This window comes from Gekko japonicus, unplaced genomic scaffold, assembly GCF_001447785.1.
Source record: "Gekko japonicus isolate JY-2015 unplaced genomic scaffold, Gekko_japonicus_V1.1 scaffold3686, whole genome shotgun sequence".
NCBI classification, from domain to species: domain Eukaryota; kingdom Metazoa; phylum Chordata; class Lepidosauria; order Squamata; family Gekkonidae; genus Gekko; species Gekko japonicus.
Genome location: NW_015172660.1, coordinates 17,166 through 24,422, shown reverse-complemented (window position 1 = coordinate 24,422; position 7,257 = coordinate 17,166). Strand labels below are relative to the sequence as shown.

The 7,257-nt window shown below is 48.3% G+C and overlaps 1 long non-coding RNA gene across 1 annotated transcript in view; it reads left to right on the top strand.

The window, feature by feature from the left end:
- LOC107119271 overlaps positions 1-7,257 on the top strand; it is a 16,708-nt gene that overhangs the window by 1,533 nt on the left and 7,918 nt on the right. Inside the window, exon 2 of the long non-coding RNA XR_001482790.1 lies at positions 4,044-4,161. This is a non-coding gene — a long non-coding RNA (uncharacterized LOC107119271). The remainder of the gene's footprint in view (positions 1-4,043; positions 4,162-7,257) is intronic.

Genomic DNA, 7,257 nt, shown 5'->3' with positions numbered 1-7,257 from the left:
TCAGCAGCAGCCGTGACAAGAAGTCATCACTCCCACCTGCCAGCTTGTCATCGGAACTGCTGCTTAGGCTGGCAGCAGTGATTAACTTGCAGCAGCTGAGAACTGTCATCTAAAGTGGTTGACAGCTTGCAATTTAGAGCTCTATCCTGGTAACAGCTTTCTGTTGGCTACATGGTTAAGAACACCTGTGCAGAATAGACAGCTTGAGAAGACTCAGAGAGAGAAGAGACGGCCTCGAAGCTCTCTTCCACTTCTACCAGAGCCCCTATGCTTTGATTTTAAAAGGCTTAATTCCACAGTAGCTGAGTCATACGCTTCAGAATTCCGGCTTTTCTTTCTGCACTGAGAACTTCAGCCCCACTGGGGTGGGGGAATTGCCCCACAAGCCACAAAATCCTGGCTACGGGCCCGGAGACCAATAAGATTTTTTTGGGGGGGTAAGCTTTCAAGAGCTGAAGCTCCCTTCATCCGGTATCTAAATTTTGACTCTCAAGAGCTTACACCTGCCAAATATTGTTGGCTCTCTAACAGGTTTGGCAGGTCCTACCTGGCAGCTGGCAGGGGATTGACGGGCCTTCTTCGGGAGTTGCCCAGAAGTGATATCATCCCATTGCCAATGTTGTGCTCTAGTTTTGGGGCAAAACTCTATGGTTTAAGCCCAATTTTACCATAGAGTTTTGCCGAAAAACTAGAGCTTCACCATGTGATACCGGATCACTTCCAGGTGATGTCAACATGTTACTTTCGGGGGGGGGGCATTTGTGGGAAGTTGGCCGGCGGTGGAAAGGGACCTGCAAAAGCAGAGGAACCCCTGCCCAGACCGAGGGGCTGGCAGCCCTAGTCTCTAAGGTGCCACAGGGTTTGAATCTAGCTATTCAGATTGCCAGTTTGGTGTCGTGGTGAAGCGCGCAGACTCTAATCTGGGAGAACCGGGTTTGATTCCCCACTCCTCCACTCGCACCTGGCTGGATGACCTTGGGCAAGCCCTAGCTCTGATAAGAGCTGTCCTTGAAAAAGGGCAGTTTCTGTCAAGAGCTCTCTCAGCCCCACCCACCTCACAGGGCATCTGTTGTGGGGAGGGGAAGGGAAAGGAGCTTGTAAGCCGCTCTGAGACACCTTTGGGTGTTTGCTTAGAAGCTCTGCTGCTGAGTCCAGCTGACACCTCCAGTGCCTGGGGGAGGGCGCAGTTTGAGGGGGGGGGGAAGGCAGGCAGCTTAGTGAGGATGTTGTGCCGGAGAAGACCCCCTTTGAAGCTGCTGTTTCCTCCAGGGAAACTGATCTCTTCAGTCTGGAGATCAGTCGTGATCCTGGGAGAACTCCAAGTCCTGCATCAGTATTGGCAACTCTGCCCCCTCGAGTCATCTGCATTTGTGCCGGCCGGGCTCAGCGCCAGACACCGGGGTGGCAGTTCTGCCACCCGCCCTCCTTAAGGTGCTTCAACACGAGGCAACCAGTCGCAGCCTCTTTCCCATGGCTTCATCCTCACATTAGAGGCTGATCGCCTCCTTCTCTCTCCCTGACTGGGCCACATCAAGGTCTGATGAAACCACCCGCTGACACGGCAGAGTTCAGGCTTGACTCATGACAACCCAGGTTACGAATCCGGGCATTTAGAAGGGCCCAGTGCAGAGAGAACCTTTCTGACCTCGGGCGCTCCTGCCCTTCCCTCTCCCGTCGGACTTCCTCTTTCGGAGGCAGCCGAACCTGCATCACTTCAACGGAGATGCTTAATCTTTCATGTCAGCCATTGTGAACCTCCCACCCAGAATTTGCAAACAAGGCTCTCAATCCGGTTTTACATTTCAGGGAGGGGAAATTTATGCACAGCCCAGTCCTGATCTAAACCTTTCTTCAGAGATCTTTATATCCACATCCAGCTTATCTGTCGCTTCAGCATAACAATGGGGTTGCCAGATCCAGGTTGGGGAAGATGTGGAGAGCTGGGGGAGGAGGCTGAGGAGGGCGGGGTTTAGGGAGGGGAAAAATGTCAGTGGGGTACAATGCCATAGAGTCCACCTTCCAGAATGGCCATTTTCTCCAGGAGAACTGATCACTGCCTCCTGGAGACCAGTTGTAGTAGTGGCAGTTGGCAGCTCTACATGACAAGTGGTATTAAGGTATTTTTAATCTCGTAGGGCAGCTATGAAGGCCCCCCAGTTTGCACTGGTGTTGTGGCCATGAGAAAGGGGGAGTTACCTTTGAAAAGAGAAATAGACTCGGGTCCATTTTTACTAGTAAGGCCCTTTCACACATCACCAGACTTGGTGCTGGCCATTGATTGTACACTTGGTAGTATGCTGTGAGTTACTCCTCAGATCCGTAATGAGCCAGTTTGATGCAGTAGTTAAGAGTGGCGGACTCTGATCTGGAGGATCGGGTTTGATTCCCCAGTCCTCCATGTGAAGCCAGCTGGGTGACCTTGGGTCAGTCACAAGTTCTCTCAGAGTTGTTCTCTCAAGAGACGTTCTTTCAAAGCTCTCTCAGCCCCACCTTCCTCACAGGGTGTCTGTTGTGGGGAAAGGAAGGGAAGGAGATTGTAAGCTGCTCTGAGAGTCCAAGTGAAGGGCGGGATATAAATCCAGTCTCCTCCACCACTCCTCCTTCTCCTTCTTGGCATATATTTTCAGTCATGTCTGTCACATTAGCATTTTACTTGACATACATAGCTAAGCATACACCTAAAAAAGAGCTGGATTCGAGTCCAGTAGCACCTTAGCGACCAACAAGATTTTGGGGGTGTATGCATTTGAGAGTCAAAATTCCCTTCATCAGAGCTTTGACTCTCAAAAGCTTATATCCCCCAAAATCTCCTTAGTCTCTAAGGTGCTACAAGACTTGAATCTAATTAACCAAAAAATGTAGTGTGTGAAATTGTGGGGTGTGGTGGGGATGCCTGAAAGCAGCACCATGTGACACCATGATGTCACTTCCAGTCACATACTCGGAAGTGACATCATAGTATTGTGGGACACTCTAGGAATTTCCCAAATCTCTATGCTTGACTATAAAGATTCGGGGGGGATCTCAGAGCATTCCGTGATGCCATGACATTATTTCCAGGTAAATGGCCGGAAGTGATGTGGTAGCATCTCCTGATGACAGTCCCCTCCCCATTTTTTCCCGCTGGTCCACCAATTTGCAGCCTGGGAGCTAAGGATGGGAGGTTGTCCACCATAGCAGCAACCTGGCAATGCTACCTTAAAAATTAGGCATCACTAGATGTTCTCGAGAATGATTTCTGTCTCTAAACTAGGCATTTTGTTTAGTGTTCTTGTAATTACTTTAATTTTTATTTCCATTTATTTGAGTGAGACATGCATTTCCAGCTGTACCATTAGTTGTTCCGTTGAACATGGGTGAAATTTTCAGCTGTTGCACCCTCATCCCAGAGGATTGTTTCGGTCCAAAATCAGAGGAAAAGATCTTGTTTTACAGGCTATTAAAAGTAAAAGCACAGGGTGTGGAAAGTGCCATCAAGTTTCACCCAACTTCTGGTGAGCCCCACAGAGTTTTTAAGGCAAGAGATGAGCAGAGGTGGTCTACGCCATTGCTTTCCTTGGCATAGGAATTCCTGGAATTCCTCGGTGGTCTCCCACCCAAATATTAACCATGGCCAACCCTGCTTAGCTTTTGAGATCTGATGAGATTGAGCATCCAGGTCACAGTTAAAACACATCCCCAAAACAAATATATAACAACAACAACAACAACAACCAAACAACAACAACCAAAATCTGTTATAACAGGATGGATCCAAACAAATTCCAAGTAGCCTTCCTCCATCCTAAAGAGACTTCTTCCAATGGAGGAGCCATGTAAGTTGGAGGAAAGTTCCTTACACTGAAGGATTCAAATCTGAGCTAAAAGGAAAGGGGAGGTATAAATATTTTGATACATAAATCACAAATAAATAAATGTTGCTCAGTGAGAGGTATGATCCACCTGTGTGTGTGTGTGTGTGTGTGTGAGAGAGAGAGAGAGAGAGAGAGAGAGAGAGAGAGAGAGAGATTTGGTGTGATTTTTATATTTTTTCTTTCTTTCAGGGAAAAAAAAACCTAAATGTGATCGCCCAACATGATTGCACAACAGATAATATGTCACTCACTCGTTATCCTTTGTGCTGCCCGGATTTCCTTAGGTGAACCACAGACCAAAGGAAAAGTAAGTTCTCTGAGTTCAACTACAGGCCAGTACTTATATGCAGAGATGCACAGATGAAAAGGGTACATTCAAATGATACATGGAGGATCACAAGGGGGGTCCACAACCTTGTTGAAGCTGTCAGCATTTCTTAGATCTCAAGAATACTGAATGGGCAACCGTCACAAAATGGCTGCCACCAATGGGCGTCGTGTGTGCAGCTAATGACAAAATGGCTGCCATGGCTTCTGAGGCCAATCATGAAACGTTGGGCGGTTTCAAGCCAAGAGCCGTCCCCTGATCGAGGTTCCAAGCCAAGAGTTGTCCCCTGATGGAGACAGCTATTTCTTGTTGATTATCTTTCCTGTGCTCTTCTGGAGGAAAAGTCAGGAGTGGCTCTTTGTTTTTGGAAAGAATGATATGGGCACGAGGAAACACATCTGTAGATACCACAGCATCACAGCATGGGCGGGGGGGGGGTCGCTGCTGTAGTGTGCACTATACCAAATGCCCAGTTATTAGGGTTGGTTCTAGGGTTTGAGTGGGGGATGGCCAGTCAATCCCCAGGGTTCCCCTGCCCTACCCATTCCCACACCCCCTTCCCTGTCTACCCATGTGCTCACCAACCACTCCGGTATCCGTCCCTTGCCTGACTGCTCCTTTTTGCTCCCACCTGCTTCCCAAGCTCCGAGCCACCTGCGTGCCTTTCTACTGATGGCGCCAAGAACTGTGTGAAGCTTGTAGTGATGCGGGGCAGTGTGTGTCAGCAGGAGCACAGGGGGAGTGGGGGCTCAAACGCGGGAAAGTGCAAAGGGGAAGGGCGCAAGGTCAGGTAGGAGAGAGCAGAGGGCAGTGGCTATGGGCCCAACGGAAGTCTGGAGCCTTGGCAGCTGCCTGGCTTCAGGATAGGCTGAATCCTGCCAGTTAGGGGTTACTTTGGGAAAGATCTTGCTGAGGTACTCAATTTACTCTTTTCATTAGGGCTAGAATTCTTGTGGACAGATAGGGCTGCCAAGTCCATCAGAAACACCGGCAGGGGAATGGGGGGGACATTCTGGGAGCCGGAAGCATTGTTGCACAACGGGCCTACATCACCCAGAAGTGATGTGGGCACATCATAGATGTCAGGGCAACACTCTGGTTTTTGGGCAAAACTCTATGGTAAAATCAGCCTCAAACCATAGAGTTTTGCCCCCGATGTCACTGACAAGCCTATGTCACTTCCGGGTGTACACTTTGTACATACGCTCTGGTTTTTGTGCAAAACTCTATAGTAAAATCGACTTCCAGTGTACGGCGACTCGTGACGAACACACCCCATTGAGCTCCGATGGGAGCGATTCGGATCAGGGTGGCAGGGAGGGGGATTGGCCAGTCCCAACCTCCCCACAAAGCTCTTGGAGGGAGCCACTCCCGAAGTTCCGGTTTAGGGAATTGAGCTCCTTTTTGCTCCGAAAGGTCCCATTGTCCCGAGGCCAGCAATGGCGCTCAGAGACGTTACCGGACCAGAGCGTACAAGGACTTAAAAGGATTAATCTACGTGGCAAGTAATCTAGCGATTAAAGAAACAGTGAGTTAAGTGTTTAAAAAAAGACATATACTAAGAGGGTGGAGGAACAAATATTGATATCGGGAAATGGCATAGTTTCATGGGGGGGGGACTCGCGGAGGAAGAACCCTACCCACCAGCGAAACTTCAGCATAAACAACAAGCATGCCAGGTGTAAATTACTAAAAACCACTCTTTTTAAAGCGGAATACTTCTGGACTAATTATCTACAGCATAGAAAAATCTTAGAACTGTTACGAACTCTTACCAAAATATAAACAATGTCTCAGCGAGGGGGGAAAATGGCGTCCAGAGGCAGAGGTTCTGCAGGAAATACCAGCACAGCATCACCAGTCACAAGACCAGAAAATACCAGTGAGTTAACCACGGGCAATTTCTGAAGCCATGCACCCTCTTCTGGATCAGCTGATGAATCTCAATCAGAAATTTGATATCTTACAGAAAGAGCTTAAGGAAACTACAGCCAAAACAGAGAACTCAGCTAAAAAGATCAAAAAGGTTGAAACCAATGGGGGGGGGATCCGCACAAGCGGAGATCCTAAGGAGCCTTGGCGAAAAGGCTCCAAACCAGGGGGCGCTTAGGGGAAGTGCCTCTTTACCGACCCGAAGGTCGGAAATTGAGGCTTGCCCCATGCCCCGAAGGCCCCACCGCGGCAGTGCCCCGTTAGGGGACTAGCAACGCCACCGGGACTTTGCAGAGAGATGAAGCGAATGAACGTACGAAAGCGAAAGTGAATGGCAACGAACTGTGAGTTCTCGATCGTAAGTGCAAAAATATACAAGCGCATCCCCCCCCCCATCGTACAAGCGCAAAAGTGGAGGGAGGAGGGTGGAATGCCCCCCCGATAAGACTGGAACTGTAAGCTGAATGGGGGGGAGCGAAAATTGAAAGAAGTAAAGTTACCTTTTGGGGATTTTGTCAAAGCGAAGACAAGGGATTATTTCCCAAGCAGTGCGGAACGGACTTTTTAAAAGTAAACAAACAGTCAAGATGTCGGGGGCCAAAAGAGACAAGGAGAAGGAAAAGCAAGTGAAGAAGCTAACGATCACTTCCGGTCCTAGTTCCCGCCTCTCTGGTACGGCTGTCAATCACCAAGAAAGTGAGATGCTTCGCCCTCTGCTGGATCAGATGCAGAAAATCAGCCAAACTTTAGTAAGCATGGAAAGTGTTCTCAGCAGTCAACAGATGCAGTTAACTGATACAGCCAAGAAAATGGAGGAGATTGCAAAGAAATGTCTGGTTTCAACAGAAGACACGCAGAAAATCAAGAAGAAGGTCAGGAAATTGGAAAGAAAGCAAGAAAACAAGTTATTGATGTTACAAATGGAAAAATCAAATTTGACTCTCCGATTTCAAGGGATTCAAGAAGCAGAAAAATAAGATCTCAGAAGTATATTAACGGAAGCGTTGGCACCACTGATGGGCAGTGAAACGGATAAATTAAGCAAAGAAGCAATCCTATTCTAACTTTACAAAGAAAAATAATCTGCCAGCTGAAGTGGTTCTCAAATTCACCAAACAACGTGTAAGAGATCAAATCCTCAAA